General features: G+C 42.3%; 1 long non-coding RNA gene across 1 annotated transcript in view; it reads right to left on the reverse strand.

The window, feature by feature from the left end:
* Positions 1–724: 724 nt before the first annotated feature.
* LOC148148312 (uncharacterized) overlaps positions 725–23960 on the reverse strand; it is a 62487-nt gene continuing 39251 nt past the window's right edge. The window contains exons 2-3 of the long non-coding RNA XR_015759028.1: positions 16301–16411; positions 725–1761 (exon numbers count right to left, since the gene is read on the reverse strand). This is a non-coding gene — a long non-coding RNA (uncharacterized LOC148148312). The remainder of the gene's footprint in view (positions 1762–16300; positions 16412–23960) is intronic.

The following is a 23960-nucleotide window of genomic DNA, read 5'->3' on the forward strand; positions in this document are numbered from 1 at the left end:
ACAGGCCACCTACTTGCGGAATGTTTCAGAGAACACCTCTGGGATACCCGGACCAACCAACCAACCCAACCACCCCGTGTCTCAACACTTCAACTCCCCCTCCCACTCCACCAAGGACATGCAAGTCCTTGGACTCCTCCATCGCCAGACCATAGCAACACGACGGTTGGAGGAAGAGTGTCTCATCTTCCACCGAGGAACCCTCCAACCACAAGGGATGAATTCAGATTTCTCCAGTTTCCTCATTTCCCCTCCCCCCACCTTGTCTCAGTCATATCCCTCGAACTCAGCACCGCCTTCCTAACCTGCAATCTTCTTCTTGACCTCTCCGCCCCCACCCCCACTCCGGCCTATCACCCTCACCTTGACCTCCTTCCACCTATTGCATTTCCAATGCCCCTCCCCCAAGTCTCTCCTCCCTACCTTTTATCTTAGCCTGCTGGACACACTTTCCTCATTCCTGAAGAAGGGCTCATGCCTGAAACGTCGATTCTCCTGCTCCTTGGATGCTGCCTGACCTGCTGCACTTTTCCAGCAACACATTTTCAGCAATGAAAATTTAGCCCTATGTTTGTAAGGAGAAAATTATGGCAATTAATCTCCATCAGGATCTTAATCTAGATTTCTCCTTTCCCCACCCAGTACTGTATGGCATCATGAGACTGGGTGGAGCTTAATGCAGTCACCAGCATTAACTGTTTCAGAACCACTACTTTATGTAACAATTAGATTTATTCGTTCAAAGTCATAAAGTGCTTAATTACAAATTTCAATGCATTAAGTTTTGTTTTATCAAACTGGTTTTAATGATGCCTAAAATTATCTTTGAGAATATTAACTTCGTAAATGTACCATTGACGTGAAGTAATTCTGTTTTGCATTGTAGCTAACTATGCGATTAAAGTCCAGATTTCAGTTATGAAGTAAATCCCAGACAGATTAGTGTCACAAAGCATGTGTTCGAGACTATTCAAGGAATTTGCAAAGTATCATAAAGTATCATTACTGGACATTTTCTTAATCTGATTTAGTTGAAAGCAAAGAGAAAAATGCTTTTCCCACCCATTGTTTGTAAACATCTCTATTATTAATTATTTCTGTACTGCAAAAATACAGAGCTATCTCCAGGACCAATTGATTAGAGCTCCAGCCAGACAGGAGTTCAGCAATGTGAACATACTATTACCTGGCTGGAATTGGGAATCTGGTAGCTATTGTAAAAATGCATTTGTGGTTTTATCCTTTGCGAAGCATAAATGATCAATTTTAGAAAAACCATCTCCTGGAATAACTTCAGCCATTTTCTATCGCCTGAGATCATCCGACTCATCACCTGAAGTATGTGAGAAGCTACAGAGGAATTCCTCTAAATGTAAGAACAACAAGTCAATAATCCTGCAAAAATATTACGTGATAAGTTATGAATTACTTATTGTCATATATATCTTGAAAGACACTTTGAAAACTGTTTTGTCGCCATTTTGAGTTACAAAAAGAAGAAAATGAAATTACATGAATAGAGTTCATCTTCTGTACAAGGCATCTACAATCACAGCTCCAGGGTTGTCCTCGGTCTTAAGGAGTCCCCACGCTTTAGGCCAACCGCAGCCAGGAGTCCTCACACCAAGCACTGTCACCGCTCCCGCTGAAAACTGGCTGAGTCCCTGAGTCCACACCCCGGGCCACAAATAACGAGAAATCTTCACTCTGGGCACCGCCACTGCTGCAGCCAATGACTCACCAAGCACCTCTCTCGCTTCCCTATGATGTCAGAATATGAAGAAATTAGAAAAAGAGAAAGAAAATGACGAGAAAGGTGAGAAAAACACATGACTAGCCTGGAGTGGACGAGCTCATGAGGCCGAACATTATTGACTGTGCCAGCACCACAACTTTCCATTTGGTAAATAAGGAAAGATCTCAGAAACGTACTTTTCACAGGTACCAATTAACATAATTTTGACTCGTTCTGAGAAAAAAGTTTCTGGTGTAGAAAAAATCTACACCATTGCACAATCATCTGCATTACATTTCACAAAAATAATTAATCTATTCCTCATTTGTAAATAAATAACTACTTTACTTAATATCAGTTTAAAATGTTAACTAGAATTCCTTCCAGATGTAACAGAGGAAATTTCATTCCCCGTAAACAGCCGACAGCTTGGTGATATGTGTCATATTTGCTTAATTATCGTCTGTGTCTCCAAATGTTATTTTCCCAGACACTTTCACGCTGCAATCCATAAATTATGTCAGCAGCAGCATACAATTATGCAGAACTAGTGACTCATGTAGCCATTCACTTTTACTCATCAGCAGGTAAATACTCAACTGTGGTTTACAAAAAAATCTTTAATTCACAATTGAAGTTTAGAGGGAAAAGCAATCTATACATATAATAATAAAGATGCTTTTGATTGAAATGCTATTGTATTATGCAAAATAAGGTTTCTTTATTAGAGTTGTGCCTATAATAGAATAAATTACAGAAAAATATTCGAAACTATAACTAAAACATCACATGCCTGCTACCGGTTGCAAATAACAAGTTCATTCTGCATATTTCTCTAGATTCTACAGATGAGCTTTGTCTGAAATTAACTCCATCATACTAAGTGTATAGCTTTCATTGCTGAGAGGCAAGTGAAACTCTGAAAATTGAATGCTGCATTATTTGTTCGGGGTGCACTTCCTTGAGTTCCCACGTTACAGTGTACTAATGACTGAGTATATAACAAGGATAGCAATACTGTAAAGCAGATCGACTACTGTATAAACTATACAATTTAGACTTTCTTTCAAATAGATCTGCTAAATGTAATTTTTAAAAAATCTCAAAATGTAACCATTAAGGTTGCACATTTCTTCAAAGCAATCTGTTGAAAGCTAAACAAATAACTTGAGAGTGGCTTTTCCTTGGAAATATAACACACCAATACTCATGTTTTCAAACATATTTGCACCTGGAGAACTCAGTAAAGAGATTATAGATTAACAAGAAATTACAATGATCAAATTACAGAAAAGAAAACAGGGAACAGTTTGATTTTATAGGTGTACTTTGGAATATAGCCCAGGGAAATAAATACTGCAATCTGAGACAGTAACTCACAATAGATTTTACAATTCTTCATGCATATTAAATTATACAGCATACTTATGATGTTTCATCTTTTAATAAGATCTTTGTTAAGTACATGTGAGAATAATTTTACTTAACTCTGCAATTATAAAATAGTGATTCCCTGTTATCATCATTGATGTTCACATTTGTGTTAGTAATCTTAACTGATACAGGAATGAAGAATAAATATTGTCTATAAATTTTTTTTCTGTTCACCCATTTATCTGAGTGAATACTCAGTATTTGACAGAAATTATAGCCTCAACTAACAGCACTATAAAAGTACTGTAATTAAATTTTAATAATTCTAACTATATTAGCAGTTACTAAAACTGGATTGTAAAAACAAACCTCCACTGAGTGTGGAAGGTTACAAGAGGTGTGACATAGTCTAGAAACATCTGGGCCACGTTTGCTAATTCAGATACTGCAAAAATGGGAGCTTTGGGTGTAACAAAAGATAAAATTAATGAGGTGAGAGTCTTCAGTTGCAGAATAATAGATGGCCAGGAAGTTTCAGGCATATGCAGGGTTCCATGTTGGTTTTGGCTCATACATGCATTGACTGGACGTGGTGCCTTCTGTGAACATGCATCTTTCAAACCACTTTAGAATCAGCACATTGTGGGGCCATATTTGACAAATCATGAAAATCCAATGAGAATTGCAGTGTGCAAATAATGCTGACCTATTCACTGCAATTGCAAGCGTTATTTTAAATTCTCGATGTGAGCTACTTTACCAGTTTACTTAGTGTAAACAGCATTATCTGCACTGTTTATTGGAAGCGCACATGAATATCACAGTGACCTTATTTAACTTAAAGGCACCCAGCACCTCATGAAAGGGAACTACATTATGGCTGTAAGAAGTGGTCAGTGTCCTTGTCCTTGGACCTGTGCTGCAATATGGACTGAGAAATTGTTAAACATGCAAGAGAACATTTACCAAGTGCTCTGTCTGTAAAAATGACCATGAGCTTCCAGTTGCCAGCTGTTGACCACATCACCGTTTACTCATGCCAGTCTTTCTATCTTAGTCTTGCTGCAATGCTCCAGCAAAGGTCAACATAAGTTAGAGGAACAACATCACATCTTTTGCTCATGTACCTTACAGCCTCCAGCATTCAACACTGAGATTAACAATTTCAGAACTTGACCATCCACCTCCATGTTCATTACCCATCACCATTCTGGTGAGCCTTGAATTGATTCTATCCTGAAGTCATATAATGCAAACCACTGAGATATTGCTTGGAGCACAAATGTAGGTATGGAATGTGTTAGGCAGCCTTGCCACTGCTCACAATAGACAATAGACAATAGGTGCAGGAGTGGGCCATTCTGCCCTTCGAGCCTGCACCACCATTCAATATGATCATGGCTGATCATCCTTAATCAGTATCCTGTTCCTGCCTTTTCTCCATAACCCTTGATTCCACAATCCTTGAGAGCTCTATCCAACTCTTTCTTAAATGAATCCAGAGACTGGGCCTCCACTGCCCTCTGGGGCAGAGCATTCCACACAGCCACCAATCTCTGGGTGAAGAAGTTTCTCCTCATCTCTGTCCTAAATGGCCTACCCTATATCTTTAAGCTGTGTCCTCTGGTTCGGCACTCACCCATCAGCGGAAACATGTTTCCTGCCTCCAGAGTGTCCAATCCTTTAATAATCTTATATGTCTCAATCAGATCCCCTCTCAGTCTTCTAAACTCAAGGGTATACAAGCCCAGTCGCTCCAGTCTTTCAGTGTAAGGTAATCCCGCCATTCCAGGAATTGACCTCGTGAACCTATGCTGCACTCCCTCAATAGCCAGAATGTCTTTCCTCAAATTTGGAGATCAGAACTGCGCACAGTACTCCAGGTGTGGTCTCACCAGGGCCCTGTACAGCTGCAGAAGAACCTCTTTGCTTCTGTACTCAATCCCTCTTGTTATGAAGGCCAGCATGCTATTAGCCTTCTTCACTACCTGCTGTACCTGCATGCTTGCCTTCATTGACTGGTGTACAAGAACACCCAGATCTCTCTGTACTGCCCCTTTACCTAAATTGATTCCATTTAGGTAGTAATCTGCCTTCCTGTTCTTGCCACCAAAGTGGATAACCATACATTTATCCACATTAAACTGCATCTGCCATGCATCTGACCACTCACCTAACTTGTCCAGGTCACCCTGTAATCTCCTAACATCCTCATCACATTTCACCCTGCCACCCAGCTTAGTATCATCAGCAAATTTGCTAATGTTATTGCTAATACCATCTTCTATATCATTAACACATATTGTAAAAAGCTGCGGTCCCAGTACTGACCCCTGCGGTATCCCACTGGTCACTGCCTGCCATTCCAAAATGGAGCCGTTTATCACTACTCTTTGTTTCCTACCAGCCAAACCAACTTTCAATCCAAGTTAGTACTTTGCCCCCAGTACCATTCGCCCTAATTTTGCTTACTAACCTCCTATGTGGGTCTTTATCAAAAGCTTTCTGAAAGTCCAGGTACACTACACCTACTGGATCTCCCTCGTCCATCTTCAGAGTTACATCCTCAGAAAATTCCAGAAGATTAGTCAAGCATGATTTCCCCTTCATAAATCCACGCTGCCTCTGACCTATCCTGTTACTACTATCCAGATGTGTCGTAATTTCATCCTTTATAATAGACTCCAGCATCTTTCCCACCACTGGAGTCAGACTAACTGGTCTATAATTTCCTGCTTTCTCTCTCCCACCTTTCTTAAAAAGTGATACAACATTAGCCACCCTCCAATCCGCAGGAACTGATCCCAAATCTATCAAACTCTGTAAAATAATCACCAACGCATCCACGATTTCACGAGCCACCTCCTTCAGTACACTGGGATGTAGACCATCACGCCCTGGGGACTTATCAACCTTCAGACCTAACAGTCTCTCCAACATCAATTCCTGGCAAATATAAATTCCCTTAAGTTCAGGTCCTTCAGCCACTGTTACCTCAGGGAGATTGCTTGTGTCTTCCCCAGTGAACACAGATCTGAAGTACCAATTCAATTCTTCTGTCCTTTCTTTGTTCCCTGTAATATATTCTCCTGTTTCTGTCTTCAAGGGCCCAATTTTAGTCTTAACCTTTTTTTGCCTTTCACATACCTAAAAAAGCTTTTACTATCCTCCTTTATAGTTTTGGCCAGTTTACCTTCGTACTTCATTTTTTCTCTGCGTTTTTCCTTCTTAGTAATCCTCTGTTGTTCTTTAAAAGCTTCCCAGTCCTCCGTTTTCCCACTTATCTTTGCTATGTTATACTTTTTCTCTTTTAACTTTATATGTTTCTTAACTTCCCTCGTCAGCCACGGCCACCCATGCCTCCTCCTAGGATCTTTCTTCCTTTTTGGAATGAACTGATCTTGCGACTTATACACAGAAATATCCACCATTGTTCCTCCACTGTCATCCCTGCTAAGGTATTGCACCATTGAACTTTGGCCAGCTCCTCCCTCATAGCTCTATAGTTCCCTTTATTCAACAGAAATATTGTCACTTCCGATTGTACTCTCTCCCTCTCAAATTGCAGATTGAAGCTTATTGTATTACGGTCACTACTTCCCAATGGCTCCTTCACTTCGAGGTCCCTGACCAATTCTGGTTCGTTGCACAATACCAGATCCAGAATTGCCTTCTCCCTGGTCGGCTCCAGCACCAGCTGCTCTAAGAATCCATCTCTGAGGCACTCCACAAAATCTCCTTCTTGAGGTCCAATACCATCCTGATTCTCCCAGTCTACCTGCATGTTGAAATCCCCCATAATAACTGTAGTAACATCTTTGCGACAGGCCAATTTCAGCTCCTGATTCAACATACATCCAACATCCAGACTACTGTTTGGGGGCCTGTAGATAACTCCCAAGAGGGTCTTTTTACCCTTAGTATTTCTCAGCTCTATCCACACTGACTCTACATCCCCTGATTCTAGGTCCCCCCACGCAAGGGACTGAATATCATCCCTTACCAACATGGCCACCCCACCCTCTCTGCCCATCAGTCTGTCCTTACAATAGCACGTGTAGCCTTGAATATTCATTTCCCAGGCCCTATCCACTTAAAGCCACGTCTCAGTTATCCCCACAATATCGTATCTGCCAATTTCCAAAAGAGCCTCAAGCTCATCCATCTTATTTCTAATGCTTTGTGCAGTCATGTATAGTATTTTTAATTTAGTACTGCCCTCACCCTTCCCATCAACTCCTATTTCACTCAACCTTACAGCATGATCCCTTTCTGAGTTTTCTGCCTCATTGATACAGTTGTCTTTCTTGACTTCCCTTGTTCTAACTTTCCCTTCAATTTCCTTCTTAAACATCCAGTTTGTCCTCTTCCCCCGGCTACTTAGTTTAAACGCAGCTGTATTGCAGTAGCAAACCTGCCTGCCAGAATGCTGGTCCCTAACCTATTGAGGTGCAAATCGCCTCTCTTGTAAAATTTATGTTTACCACAAAACATACCCCAGTGATCCAAGAATTTAAATCCTTGCTTCCTGCACTAGTTCCCCAGCCACATGTTCAAGTCCATTATCTCCCTGTTTCTGGCCTCACCAGCCTGAGGAACTGGAAGCAAACCCGAGATAACCACCCTGGGCGTCCTGCTTTTCAGCCTTCTTCCTAGTTCTCCGAAGTCCCGCTGTAGTATGTTCCTCTTCTTCTTCCCGACATCATTTGTGCCGACATGTACCACCACCTCTGGCTCTTCACCTTCGTCCTTGAGGATTTCCTGCACTCTGTCTGTGATGTCTTTAACCTTGGCACCAGGAAGGCAACACACCATCCTTAAGTCCTGCCTGCTGCCACAAAAACTCTGGTCAGTTCCTCTTACTATGGAGTCCCCTATTACCATAGCTCTGTGCGATGTCCGACTCTTCCGCTCTGCCTCTGCACCAACTTTTGATTGACAGAGCTGGCTGCCTCGTGGACAGGCAATGTCATCTGTCTCTACTGTTTCCAAAAGATTCAACTTGTTCCTGACAGGTATTTCCCCCGGGGTCTCTTGCACCTGTCTCCTCTCTGTCTTCCTTAATGTCTGCTCTCTTCTGCTCTCTTCTGGTAGATTGGTGTAATAACCTCGCTGAAGGTCTTGTCCAGAAAGATCTTGTTCTCTCGGATGAGCCTAAGGTCCTCGAGTTCTTTCATCAGTGCTGCAATATGCTCGGTCACTGGCTGAACGTGCACACACTTTCCACACTTATACGAGCCAGACACACCAGAGTCATTGACCTCCCACATCAAGCACGTAGCGCACTGAACCAGCTTGGCAGTCATGTCTTCATCCTCTTCAACTGTGGCGTAACCACTTCACTCAACCTCCTTGTCAAAGACTCCTGAGCTAAAGCCTCACTCTTCAATCCACAGGAACTTCCTTGGACCCTCTTTTTGGGGCAAGTCTGTGGACTTTTAATTTAGGTTAGAGAAGGAGGGAGGGAGGGAGGCCCTACTTTGTAGGTCCTGGGGTCTAGAACACACCCACTCTCATAACAATCACTTACCTTCCCAACCAGCTTTGCACTCTGCCTTCACTTCTGCCCAGCTCCTGCCGCTCTCTGATGCGAAAGACACAAAACTGCAATTGATATTGTTAAAAAGACCAGGTCCCTAATTTTCAGGGAGGGTAATATGTTCACCAGCCAACATATTTTCAACTATTCACACTTCTCCTTAGCACCCACTCAACATTTATCTCCATCCCAGTTTACTATCAGCAATTCCTCTAATTGTCCCTCCTTTCTCTCTCTCTTTCTCTCTCTCTCTCTCTCTCTCTCTAGGCACCATCTCATTTAGTCTACTCACTCTTTCTCAACCAATTCCCTCAGTACACCATCATCAGTATAAATACCACCATTTCCAATTGCTTTCAGTTCTGATGAAGGGTCACTGGATTTGAAACATTAACTCTGTTCTTCTCTCTTCTGAGAGAGCTGAGGAATTGCTGGAGACCCGCCTCATTGTGCCAGAGATGAGGGTTTGATCCCAGCCTCAGGCGACTGTCTGTGTGGAGTTTGCACATTCTCCTCATGTCTTTGTGAGTTTTCTCTGGGTGCTCCTGGTTTCCTCCCACAGTCCAAAGATGTGCAGGTTAGGTGAACTGGCCATGTTAAATTGCCCATAGTGTTCAGGGATGTGTAGGTTCAGTCATGGGAAATGTAGAGTGATAAGATGGGGGAATGTGTCTGGGTGGGATACCCTTCAGGAGGTGGGTGTAGACTTATTGGGCTGCGTAGCCTGTTTCTGCACTGTGGGGATTCTATTGTTTCTGTTTTTGTTCCTTCGTCTCAATAACAGTTACACACATTGTTTTCTTTACTTTACATCAATATATATTTATGACTGTAGTTGAACAAACCTCAGTCATGATCGCATCGAGGAAACAAAGATATCTCATATGTTGCCTCTTGGTGGTATTAGGTAGAAGAATTGTCCCTTGAAGCTTTCAGTGGATATGGCCTCCTGATCATTCATTTAAATGGGACTGTTCCAAAGTATTCGAAAACAAACTACCCTTCTTGAAAATTGGGTCCTGGTCCTTTTAACAATATCAGTGCAGGGCCCATTTTGCAGTTTCATGCTTGATGTGAGCAGTGGCAAGGTTGCCTAACACATTCCATACCTAAATTTGTGCTCCAAGCAATATCTCAGTGGTTTGGATTATATGACTTCAGGATAGAATCAATTCAAAGTTCACCAGAATATGCAGCAGATGCCCATCTTTGTGTCCTTCTTAGGCCATGTGGGTGAAATTGGCAGTGAGGTTCAGACAGGTGGAGCAGTGCAATGTCTTCTTGGCAGCATAACACACAGCAGAAGGTGAGGCAGTTTTGCACCCAGCGTCTTCTGCTTTGGTTTCCTTTGACCTTCAAGTTTTCCATATCTTTTCATTAAAATTTGATTGTTGGACTAACATTTTGCTAAATATGTCCCAAGCTATCATAGTATTCAAATATTTACTATTCCATAGTGAGAAGCTTTTCATTTAAGGTTAACACCTTAAACGTTATCATTTGATTTTGTTATGTTTATCATGTAATTTATTGTACCTTGTTTTATTTGTTTTTGTGATATGTGTGTTGCTAAAGTTTATTTCCCATGCATCATTACCCTTGAGATGGTGGGTCACATCCTTGAAGAGCTGCTGCCTGGTAATTCCCATTATTTGACAATGGTCATAATTAGACTCAGAAATCCAGATTTTTAAAACTGAACTTAAGTTCCACCATCCATCATGGAATTGAACCCAGGTTATTAGTGTATTACCCAGGCCTCTGGTTTAATAGTCTAGCAATAATACCACGAGGCTATCAACTCATCTAAATTCACCATACTTCATATGAATGAATAATTCTTACTTTCAAAACAACACAGTGATAATAGGGTACATGCATAGCCTGATAAATTGTTGAAGCTAGTCCAATGGTCATCATAGGCTCCTAATTTTTCCCTTTTCTTTTCAGATGCTATAATTTTGGAAAGTTAATTACTGCAGTATTAGTAACTGAATAGAAATTTAATGCTACATCATAAATATTATGAAAAGCCTGTTTTTAAGAGACCCATCTGCCAACATCGGGTACAAGGAATAGTTCGGTTCAAGCACAACTCTTCCATATTATTGCTGAGTTTCCATCGGAACTGACATGTTTTGCAGTTCCCAGTTTCTTCAGAGACTTCTTGATATTACAAAGAGTGAATTGAATTATTTAATTGATGGGGACCTCATGAAGGGGGCGAGATGGTTGATTGACTTTAAGTGATTATGATTGAAAATATCTCAGCCTTGTCTTTTACACTCACACCCTTGTCTCTGCTGTCATTGAGGTATGATTTGGGTCATTGAGGTAAGGGTTTTGAAGGAGCTGCTTCTACCTGTTGGTTGTTTAATTGCTCATTTTGGCAGGACTGCAGAACATTCATCTGATCCATTGCTTATGGGATTATTTACTAACATGCATGTAGTCCAATTCTGTGTCTTCACGATGCTGACTCCTCATTAATAGGTACATCTGGTGCTGTTCCTTGTATGTTGAAATATTGAAATAGGATTGATCTCCTGGCTTAATAGTAATGCTACAGACTCTTGTGAAATGCAGTTCTCCTGCTGATGTTTCACAGTACCAGGCAAATAACCAGTCTTGAGTTGCAAGATCTGCCCTGAATCTATCCCATTTAGCACTTTGTGATATGTGTCCTCAGTACGAAGATAGAACATCACCTACACAAGGACCATGCAGTGGTCATTCTTATGAAAATGTCGTGGACGCATCTATGACAAGTAGACTAATGAGACGAAAGTCAAGTAGAGTTTTCCCTCATGTTGGCCCTCTCACTACTTGCTACATACCTTGTCTAGAGGCTGTCCTTCAGAATTCGGTCAATTCAGTCAGTATTAGTGTTACTAAACTAAACCTAAGCTGTCATTGTTGATGCTATGAGAGTTCATGGGGTTCACTTTCAATGTTGAGGACTTCCAGGATCTGACCTTCCGAGTGCATGAATGATGATGAAAGAATCTAAGATGTAGACTGAAAGGCAGGCTTTAGTGAGCATGACTGCATCAAGGTAATGGTCATTATGTAATACAGCTCTCTTCATTCTGTCACAAACCCACGGATGCTAGTGAGGAGGATTTTATAGGGTCACGTCCTTTGACTACAGCAGTTGAGAAGTCATTTGGGGTTGTACAGGACATTTGTGAGGCCTTGTCTGGAATACTGTTTCCAGTTCTGGTCACTCAGTTATAGGAAATATATTATTAAGCTGGAGAGGGTTCAGGAGAGATTTACCAGGATGCTGCCAGGTATGGAAGGCATGTATTATGAAGTAAGACTGAATAGGCTGGGACTTCTGTTTTATTGGAGTGAAGGAAGTTGAGGGGTGACCTTATAGACATTTATAGAATAATGAATGGTATAGAGTTAACGGTAGTTGTCTTTATTCTAGGATGGGATTTTAAAGATTAGGGGGCGTATTTTTAAGGTGAGAGGAAAGAGATGAGGGGCAAAACTTTTAAAAAGGGGGTGAGTCATTTGCGGAATGAACTTCCTGAGGAAATGGTGTATGTGGGTACAATTACAACATTTAAAAGACATTTGGATAAGTATGTGAATAGGAAAGGCTTGGAGGGACATGGGCCAGGAATAAGCAGGTGGGACTAGTTTAGTTTCGGATTATGTTTGGCATGGACTGGTTGGACCAAAGGGTCTGTTTCCAAGTAGTATGACTCTATGAGTCTGTAACTGGACTTTGTGTATCTTTGTTGTGTGTTCAAATCATTTCCTAATATTGATTGCAGGCAGTGCAGCCATTTTCATTCTTGTATCTTTGTTGTGGTTTGATGCAATCGTGAAGTTTGTCAGATTATTTTAGAGGACTGTAAAGGGTTAACCGTATTGCTATGAGTCTGGAGTCACACTTGGCTGATTTCCACTTTCTGGAAGGCATCTATGAAACAGGTGCATTTTTATGACAAAACAAATAGTTTCATGGTCAACATTACTGATGCTAGATCCAGCTTTTTCTTTTCATGAACTAAATTTAAATTCCCTTGTTGCCAATGTGGGATTTTAAACTCATGTCTCTGGAACATTAGTCCAGATGTCTAGGTTTCTCATCCAGTTATAAATCCAACGTTCTGTCATGCCCATCTGATTAGCACAGAGCAGGGAAAGGTGGGATAACTATTGATTAAATATGCCCCAATGATAGTTCTCTTTCAATAAGATTAATCTCTCTGGTCAATAATTATTTTAAAACATTTACACTGATATATCACTTGGAACTGAAATAACTCTACAGAGGCCAGTACCTCATCACCAAGTCACCCTTTATTTACATGTGTATTGGCCTGGCTTCATCAGACCCAGCTCTCAGAGTGAACAGAATCACTGACACTCCTGTTTTTTTAAATTCTCTTCCACCAGGAAGAAAGGAAACACCCAAGTGGCCAGTGACAAGCAATGCCTCTCACATCAAAGGGCAATGCTGTGTAATCAAACAGTGAAGGGGAGGGCAGGGATTAAATCAAAATAGAATTGGACGGGGAAATAATGCACTCCACTCCCTGCGGCGCCCACCTCTCCCTGAACAACTCCAGGGTGTTGGTGGTCACCGCGTACTCCTTCTCCAGAGACACCCGGGCTCTAACTTAACTGCCGAAGAGGGGCAATCAGTCAGCCCTAACCACCCCCTCCATGGCCCACTGCCTGGACCTATTTATGGCCAGTTTGGCCAGGTCCAGGAGCAGAACCACGAGGAGGTCTTCAGACCTGCCCTCCCCCCTCCATACCGGGTATCCAAAAATCAGGAGCGAGGAACTGAAGTGCAACCAAAAGCAGAGGAGAAGGTTTTTGAGGAAATCAAAAAGGAGTGCAAATGCCCACACCCAATATATACATGGTCCAAGGATTCCACAGCACCACAGAACAAGCAGTTGGGCTGGGAGTCCGTGAGCCACCGCAATCTGCGGTTGCAGGGGACCGCTGCGTGCAGCACCCTCCATCCCAGATCCCCGAGAGAAAGGGGGAGGACTCCCACGTAGAGAGCCCTCCACTAGGGATCCCCAATGCCCGGTGGCAAATGGGCATGCCAAGACGCGTCTGGGCGGTGGATGAAGGAGAAGAGGTGGACGGTGTGCAGCAGCAGTCGATACAGGGCCCGCCTTTTTACGTCCTTAAAAGGGTCAAAATCAAAAATTTCGGAGGCAGCTCAAGTTGTGGGGCACAGGGTTCCCGGGGGAAGTACGGGACCTTAGGGCCAATGTGAAACTCCATCCGGGCAGGGGTAAGCGCAGACGGGATTTCACCGCACACCTGAGCATCTTCCAACTGGTGCACTACATCAGGTCTGAGCACCATTGTTTTAAGGCATTGGATGGCAGTGCCATGTAGCAGACGTCTACCGCTGCCCTGCTTGCTATACCCTGTGGCAGCGTCCAGCCCAGGCCCCCGCCACACTCCTGTTTTTTTTTCTTTTTTTTAAACTCCTGTTTATTTTTTTTAAGCCCTACATTACCGCCTAACTGCGGTAGTGCTTATTGCTTTCCCCATCACCCATGTTGTATGTGTGCAGGTGTGAGACACAGTGAAAGACACAAAGTGTCCACCACCAGGAAGACAAGAAACACCCAAGTGGCCAGTGACAAGCAGTGCCCTTCACATCAACACACTCCTTTTTTCTTCATTTTTTATTCTTATTTTACCCCCACACTACCGCCTAATTGCGGTAGCATTTCTGTTTTTATCTGTAAGCCAGGGCTCCCTGACTGGACCATATTAATAGCCCCAATGAACTCAATGATGTCCATTTAGCTGACCTTGTTACAATCACAACAATGACCTTATGATATTCCAGTGTTTTACAGCCAAAAAAAAACTAGGGCAGAATTTTCTGGTCACAAAGGAAGCAAGAAGAATGATAGGCAGGGGTACTTAATTTGGTGAGGGATAAAAACTCTGATTCTCGCTAATGGCATAAACAACCCTGACTACAGAAAACCTATCTGCATGCATTTATATCTAATTAAAAGCACATATTGCTGTAATTAAGTGATCTTCCCTAATTAACTTCGATTCAATCAAGAAAGCTGATCTTTCAAGTACTTGACCACGTATGACAGGCATGTACCTGAGTGAATCTCATTTCTTCCTGGTCTTCAGGTATGCGTTTGTTGTTTTATTCTTATAATGATACATAGGTGAATGATCAATCCACTTACTCAAAACGGGGCAGGGTGAGGTGGGGGGTTGGTTGGCTGTGTCCCTGGATAGGCTGAAGCAAAAGCAACTATGTGGGGAGAAAGGCCAATGTTACAAAGATGGACCCCTGTCCATAGAAGGGGTAGAGATTTGTCTCAACATGGAATGGGAACTCTCCTGGCAGGAGTTGGGCAATCTCTGTTGAGGGGAATTTTATGTCCTTGATCAAAGCAAAGACCTTGCAACAGTTTCTGACCTTTCCTGAGGCAGCTTGTGTGATGGCTGGCAAGGCACATTGCTGTCTAGGACATGGCTCTTGGTATGAGAATCGCACACTTAGTGATGCGTCTGTCTTTATTGGGTAGCAGACAGTATGTTTACAGTCACAGTAAGGAGCTGGATCTAGTAGGGTGATGGTTTAAAGGTTATGTTTGGGGAGCATATGGTCTCATGCAAGGGGCACGGTCCTGACTGGTGATGGTGTAGGCGGTCTCAATGATGGGAGGGTCAAGAGAACTTTGGGATCTGAATCACTTTGGGTCAAGTGTCAAAATGGAGAAGCTAATGAAAATATGAATGACTTTGGTGGAAGATTGCAAGGTTTAATGGGTTACAAGGATTACAAGGTTCTTTAGGAGACTAACTAAAACATTAATGGGTGATGGGGAAGTGTCAAACATCCATTTTAACAATAAAAGTACATGTCCAAAATCTCTTCTGCTTTTGAAAATGCAATATCCAAAGTAAGAGGAGAGGAGTTAAAACATCGAATTTTTGGCTAACTGAAAGGGTATCCTATAACTTTGCAGTCCAGTGGATGGAAAATCTGATCAGCTGGGTGCTATTTCCAATGCACCAGCATAGCTCCCAACTCATGGTATCCATTTTTATGAGATTCATGAAATCATTATGCTAGAGCACACTGTGGGCTGTATGCAATCTCATGATGTCTGAAAAAATGGATGCACCTTTGGAGTAATGGAATTAGATGATATCCACAAGGGACAGCACTGATGCAGGGTAACCTTCTCAAATTCTGAAAGCTCTATCCAGTCAAGGGGAAGGATAGGGAATAATGGGGGTAGGCATGTTGGCAGGTCTGTCATGCTAAGCCAAGTTTACAAAAGCTTCCCTGCAACAATTCTGAAAGAAAGATATTTATTGTCCATGGAAAAGTGCACTGATGTGCTTTCAGTAGCACAGCCAATGAGCACTGACTCCATACACTTTGCTCACTCTGATCTGCTGCCAGCAATGGATCATTGGTAGAGGAGACATTGAGAGGCAGGAACACCTTTGGAAAGTGCTGAGATGATGTTTCTGGGCATCTGACTAATACTTCTCCTGCCTGTGGTGACACTTGGCACACTCCTAACACTTTGAGATGAAGACATGCCACCTGGAAAGAGCTTAAGGTGCCTCATTGCCTTCCTGGCCCCAGCTATTTACAATTTACAAATTACCTGGATGAGGAGAAAGTGAAGAAGGGCTCATGCCCGAAACGTCGATTCTCCTGCTCCTTGGATGCTGCCTGACCAGCTGCGCTTTTCCAGCAACACATTTTCAGCTCGTACCTGGATGAGAAACCAAGCACAAATATTTCCAACTTTGTAGATAACACAAAACTGGAGAATGTTGTGAGTATTGAGGAGGATCCAAGAAGGCTTCAAGGTGATTTGGACAAGTTAAGTGAGTGGGCAAACACATGGCATGTGCAATACAATGTGACTAAATGTGAAGTTATACACTTTGACGTGAAAAACAGGAAGATATACTATTATTTAAATAGTGAAATCTTGGGAAGTATGGATGTAGAAAGGGATCTAGGTGTCATTCTACAAATTACCTCATTCAAAGAGTAGAGAACCTATGTATTCTCTACCACAGAACTCACTGAATATATTCAAGAAACGGCTAGATACCTGTTGGATTTTAAATGAATCATGGAGTATGGGTCAAAACTGGGCATATGGCATTGAGATAGAGGACTAACCATGATCATATTGAATGGCAGAGTAACCTCTAAGGACTTAATGGCCTATTTTTATTCCTAGTTTCTACATTTCTGAGTCTGTGCCTTGCCTTTGATGCTGAACATCTATGGCTATAGTGATGGAGTACAGGTTCAGCACAAATCTGGCAGCCATCAAGTGATCTACTGGATCTTGGTATTAAAGAAGGCTGGCAACTTTTCCTTGGAGGCAGCTGAATGCTCGCATGCCGGAGAAATGACAGCATTCAGAACTTGAACAGTCTCCTCCTGTCTTTTGCTGTAATGTCAAGAGGGGCTCTGGCAGCACAACCTGATGGTGCCCTGTCTGTCTCTGTACGTATGTGCCTGTTATGGCTGAGTGCAGAGGCGTATGGGGCTTGTGGGTGCCTGTTCTTCAGCAGTCTTCTAATTGCTCATTTGTCAGCTGTGGACTCGATTCAGTGATAAACTAACCAGATTGTGAGTCTATTGTAGATAGAGGGCCGACAGAGTTGCATGTCTCTGTGCTGGTGGAGGTGCAGGTGAATCTGTGCCAGTGCTAGTGTGCGCTCTTAGGTTTCAGGGACATGATCTTCAGAGTTGGTGATGCCTTATGCTTTATCTCTAGTGGATGCTGGTAACTGTAGTGGGGAAAAGGAAGAATTAATTGCTGAACAATACGGTCTCTTATTGAGACAAATATTTGACACTGCCTGTATATCTGTGAACAGCAGAGTACACGTTTCCTCACTGGTTTCTTGTGACATTCTTATCTCACTATCAGCACAGAAATGGTCACAGGCCTCCCCTACCGACTCTAAAGTCTGCTCTTTGTATGGCATGAAAATTCATATATCCAGCAACTTTCCTCTGTTCAGCGGCCTCACTCTCCTGCTGTCCTGCAAACACAAAGATAAGGATTGAGTGTGATTGCGATAGGTATTTGAGTACTTTGAGAATGTATAACCATGCCAGCTCCTGAGCCCAATCCAATAAATGACTTGGATGTGCACTACTTGTGAAAAGCTGCAGCACTGACAGTGTGACATGACTGTCAACGTTTTAGCGCACATCATCCATGAGGTACTGAGGCTTGCAGGCAAAATGCCTGTGAGGTGTGTGTGTGTGTGTGTATATGTGTGTGTTTGTGCATGCGCGTGCACGCATGCATTGGCACAGTTAGACTGATGAGTGTCAGCTTGTATTGAGAGTACAACATCATCACTTACTGTGGTGGTGCCTAGGCAATTATGCATCCTCTTTCTGTACTTGAACTGAGTCCTCTTGTGTGGGCCAGAAGTGCTTGCTCCACACTGCCTACTGCTTCCTACTGCTGTCACTAGGGAAGACAGCCTCCCTTCTTTCAAGGGTAGCCTGAAGCAGACAGACAATCTAATGAGATCTTGCTGAAGTGGTGTACTGTTTCTGCATGTTGTGAACATCTCCAGGGGCTGAATGTGGGTGTCCAGCTATTCAGCGATTTTGAGGTACCCTTTAAATCTGACATCTGAACCTTCAATACTGGAAGGTTCTAGTTTGTTGTGGGACTCTTCTGCCTTACTGCTCCATAAAATATATCAGTCAACTTACAAACAACTGGTAGGTATAAAGTGATGAGCTGAAAACCACAGCATCACATGAGAAAACACACCTCAGACCTGAGTGTCACTAACAACCTCTAACGTGCCTGATGCAGTACTTAGAATCCATAATGGAACATTCCAGCTATTGTCACACTTGAAAGGTATGAACATGAAAGCCATTTTGCAGAAAAAGCTCCCACAAATGTCATGTGATAATGAACAGATAATCCATTTTAGTGAATTTGATTGAGGATTAATCCTCACTAAGCCACTCAGTATAACTGCCATGTTCTTCTTCCAAATAATGGCATAGGATCTTTTGCATCTGTTAAGAAGATAGGTGGAGTCTCGGATTATGATTCATCTGAAATATAGAACATCTATTATCTGTCATTGAATACCTAACTGGAGTAACAGTTTAAATTTTGTTCTGAATCCTTTGGAGTGGGACTTAAACCATAACTTTGTAACTAAGACAGCAGAGTATTGCTGACATTGTCATTGACTGATTAATTAATATTTAGGCCCTTTATTTTTGTTCTTAAGTTATTAACTTTGGCACCCTGATCAGCTTTCCAAAAGGATTAATATTTATGTATTGTTTAACAATATTTATTCATGCTGAATCAGCAAAAATGGAGAGCACTCATACATCTGTGATATGGAAGGAATTGCTATGTGTTTCATTTTCATGTGGATTCAGAGAACTGGAGACTACAAATTGACATCAATTAAAGAATAAAACCTGAAATTAAACAAAAACATATGTTAACTTGAGCTACCGGTCTTCCTGCCTAATGATCCAAAAAATGATCTCTCTAGAAACTTAAGTCACGACAGTTCAAATAATCACAAGAGCAGATTTCTTTTAATTGTAGTATTTGGCACTCTGCCCCAATGTACATTATTTAAAACAAATACCTAAGACATTGGGAACAAAGACCCCCCCAAAAAATGAACACCTCTGAAAGCAATCATGTAGGGAATGTACCTGTTCATATTGACTGGCAAACAGAGTATGTCTTAGATGTCCACAGAGAATCCCAATCCAATATGGTGATCTGTAGCATGTGATTCAGAACAGGTATATGCCTCTTTACCACCAAAAAATTTCAAAACTAAAGGCTTGAAGCCGCTACACTGCACAATTTGATTTCCCAATTCATGTCATAGAGTATAGAGTCATAGAGATGTACAGCATGGAAACAGACCCTTCGGTCCAACTCGTCTATGCCGACCAGATATCCCGAACCCAATCTAGTCCCACCTGCCAGCACCCAGTCCATATCCCTCCAAACCCATCCTATTTATATACCCATCCAGATGCCTTTTAAATGTTGCAATTGTACCAGTCTCCAACACTTCCTCCGGCAGATCATTCCATATACGTACCACTCTCTGCGTGAAAAAGTTGCCCCTAAGGTCTCTTTTATATCTTTCCCCTCTCACCCTAAACCTATGCTCTCCAGCTCTGGATTCCCCCACACCAGGAAAAAGACTTTGTCTATTTATCCTATCCATGCCCCTCATAATATTGTAAACCTCTATAAGGTCACTCCTCATCCTCCGACGCTCCAGGGAAAACAATCTCTCCCTGTTTAGCCTCTCCCTTTAGCTCAAATCCTCCAACCCTGGCAAAATCCTTGAAAATCTTTTCTCAACCATTTCAAGTTTCACAACATCATTCCAATAGGAAGAAGACCAGAATTGCACGCAATATTCCAACAGCGGCCTAACCAATGTCCTGTACAGCCGCAAAATGACATCCTAATCCCTGTATTCAATACTCTGACCAATAAAAGAAAGTGTACCAAACGCCTTCTTCACTGTCCTATCTGCCTGCAACTCCACTTTCTAGGAGCTATGAACCTGCACAAAAGAGTTTCACAATTGATTGAGTGACTGGGTGTGGGTGAGAGAGTGAGGCTGGGGAGTGTGTGGGTTGGGCTAAGTGAGCGAGTGTATGTGCATGAATGAATGGGGTTGAATGAATGGGTGAGTTGGAATGTGAATAGCATGAGTTGTTCAATGGATGGATGAGGTGAGCATGTCTGAGCTGGTCATGCATCCACACTTCCCTGTCCTCAGAACTCCACATTAACCTATCAACAAAGTGGGCTGGCTTTGGAGGAAAACCCAGGCTGAGAGGCAACCTGTTTCTGATCACTATTTTACAGTGAATTCTACCAAGGCCAGCTTAGACTGTGCCTTGCCAAAGGTAAACCAAGATCAGTGTTACTAAAATAAAATCTGAAATTGCTGGAGAAACTCAACAGTACTGGCAGTTTGTGTGGAGAGTCAAAAAAACAGTGTTAAGGTTTTGAGTCCACTGTAAGTCTTCCAAAGTTAACATTGGGAGGAGGGGTCAACATACCACTGTCAAAAAGACTCTTGCCATGTCTGACCTATCCAAACAAAAGAGCTGCCATGGTCACCTGACCAAACCTCCATGACTGACTGGCTCAACCACTGAGCAGGGTTAGTCCCAACGAATATACTGAGACTTAGTGGGATGGAGAGAAGAAGATGACCTATTGAGGGCATGAGCGCTAATACATTGTAATTAACTTTGCATTTTTGTATAAATGTCGCAGATTTTACCTTACATCTGGTTGTTAGTCTCTCTCTCTCTCTCTCTCTCTGTCTCTCTGTCTCTCTCTGTAGCTGAATGGCATTGTGACAGTATCAGGCATCTGTCCTGGCCACAGATGAAGCTCCATAGATGAAGGTCTATGCTGAGAGCCTGATGCATCCTCTGGATGCTCTGTGAGCTCTTTAGCCAAAGGCTTGCAGCCTCTTCCTTAATGTAACAGTCACCCTCCCAAAGATCCAAATCCTTTTCTTGTAGCTCTTTGCATAAACCCCATAGGCTTCACACTGCCTCATAGCCACACCCAACTGATTCATGAGTGCACACCTGTCCACATTTCTGCCTGCCCCCAGAGCACACATTTGAAGCAACCACACTAGGCGTGGTCATTCCCTGCCAAGGACTTCCATTGAAGCCAGGCTGTGCCTGACTGGACATAGGAGAAAGAAATTTACAAGGGACCTGAGGGGCACCTTTTTCATGCAGAGGGTGGTGCGTGTTTGGAACGAGCTGCCAGAGGAACGGGTGGCGCAGTGGCACAGTGGTTAGCACTGCAGCCTCACTGCGCCAGAGACACAGGTTCAATTCCCGCCTCAGGCGACTCTCTGCGTGGAGTTTGCACATTCTCCCCGTGTCTGCGTGGGTTTCCTCCGAGTGCTCCGGTTTCCTCCCACAATCCAAAAATGTGCAGGTTAGGTGAATTGGCCATGCTAAATTGCCCCTAGTGTTAGGTGAAGGGGTAAATGTGGGGGAATGGGTCTGGGTGGGTTGTGCTTCGGCAGGTCGGTGTGGACTTGTTGGGCCGAAGGGCCTGTTTCCACACTGTAATCTAATGTTAGGAAGTGGTGGAGGTTAGTATTATTACATTTAAAAGGCATCTGAAAGGATACATGAATAAGAAGGGTTTAAAGGGATATCGGCCAAATGCTGGCCTCTTCTGCATTACCCCCTTCTTATCATGCTTTACCATATCCCCTCCTTACAGATGCTGTTGCAGCACACCCCACCACCTTCACAATTGTCATTTCCCTTTCCCCTCAGCTTCAGGTGCCCAGTCCTGAATACTAAAGTGGAGAGTCTGATTCTTTTTCCAACAATAACCCTTGACTCTCACCCCTCACCCCTGATGTGCTGGTCCATTCTGGGATATCCCAGCAATTGCAAGTTAGTCTGTACACAGTAAGTAAGAGAATGAGGCCAGAATCAGATGTGAGAGGTATCACCAAAGAGGGTAAGCAGTTCATTTGGCAAGTTAGATAAGTTGTAATAAGAAAACTTGCTCAGCCTTATGAAGAGAAACCTTCCATGAAACTGCTTTTTAACTAAAAAAAATGTAAGATTCAGCCCAAAGTGATAATATAAGTTGACCTGTTTTTTAACATTTGTTCTCCAAACTAGGATGTCCAAACATGTTTTGTTAAAACCTTGCATCTACGGTAGAGTAGTATGCTTGAACATATTAGCTCCTGTGGCAAGAGGTCCAATGTGTTTGTGTTAACTGATGGTGTAAAACAAGGATGTATCGTAACTCCCCAACATTTCAATCCCTTGTTAGTGCAATGGTTAAGAATGCCACCAGAGACATTACATTCTCTTCTGGGAAGTTCTTTGAGCACCTCCAAAAACAAGGAATCTACCACTGGTAGTCATGGAGTCATAGAGGAAACAGACCCTTCGGTCCAACTCATCCATGCTGACCAGATATCCTAAACTGATCTCATCTCATTTGCCAACATTTGGCCCATATTCCTCTGAACCCTTCTTACTCATGTACCTAGCCAGATACCTTTTAGATATTATAATTATATCTGTCTCCACTACTTCCTCTGGCAGCTCATTCCATACATGCACCACCCTCTGCATGGAAAAGGTGCCCCTCAGGTCCCTTCCAAATCTTTCTCCTCTCATCCTAAGCCTATGCCCTCTAACTTTGGACTCCCCCACCCTGGAGAAAAGACCTTGTTTATTTATCTTATCCATATCCCTCATGACTTTATAAACCTTTATCAGGTCACCCAGATCTGAAACACTGACTTTGTTTCTGTCTCCACAAACTTTGCAGACTGATAAATATTTCCCACATTTTCTTTGCTATGCCAATACTTACCAACAAATTTAGGACTTCAGAAATATTATAAGTGAATGTTAAAAAGTCCTTACTGTTACATTAACATCAAATGAAGGAAAGAAATAAATCAAAAACTTAATGATTTTCAATTTACTTATGTCACAAGTGCCACATTGTGTAAATGCTGTACCTAAAGCACAGTCTGTCACACTGAAACTATCACAGGCAATAGATGAGTATAGGAGGAATTTCCATTCTGTTGCTCCTGACACTTGCATTATACTTTCACTATACTAAAGTGAAAAGAGGAAGTAGTAAATGATAACTCCAAACAGCATAAGAGACACATTAGTTATAGATAGAACAAAGAGTGACAGAGACCTTTGAAATTAGTGCCAAATTAATGTTAAATGAGACTTGCAATCCTTTTTCTTGCTGGTAATGTAGTACACGTAGTATCAGATTACAGATGACTCCACTAGTACACATTGGTATATATGGGAAACAAATTGTACCTGTCTGTCACTAAGTAATCAGTTATATCATTGCTGCACCAAACTCGATTTTGGATTTAGAAAGACTAAAGCAGGAACCTATTTCTAAGTAATTTAAAGTGATTCCACTGAACGCATTCTCAGATAAGTGCCTTTGCATTTTACAACAGATTAAGCTCAAAACCTGTCAGCTTGTCCCAGAGCAATATTCACAACTTCAGACAAGTAGAATGGTAAAACATTTGTCAATAGTGCAGCTGCTTTGTCGCTCTCCAGTGAACTGAAAAAGGCTCGAAAAACTTATTTCGTACCTGAATTATATCTGCAGAATTATATCTATGATTAAGTATGTGCTACCATTGGTATTCCAATTGGATTGATTTCCCTTCTGGATTTTCACCATGTATAATATAATT

Source organism: Chiloscyllium plagiosum, unplaced genomic scaffold (genome assembly GCF_037043375.1).
Source record: "Chiloscyllium plagiosum isolate Xiang-an unplaced genomic scaffold, Cpla_swu_hap1 HiC_scaffold_13, whole genome shotgun sequence".
Taxonomy (NCBI): domain Eukaryota; kingdom Metazoa; phylum Chordata; class Chondrichthyes; order Orectolobiformes; family Hemiscylliidae; genus Chiloscyllium; species Chiloscyllium plagiosum.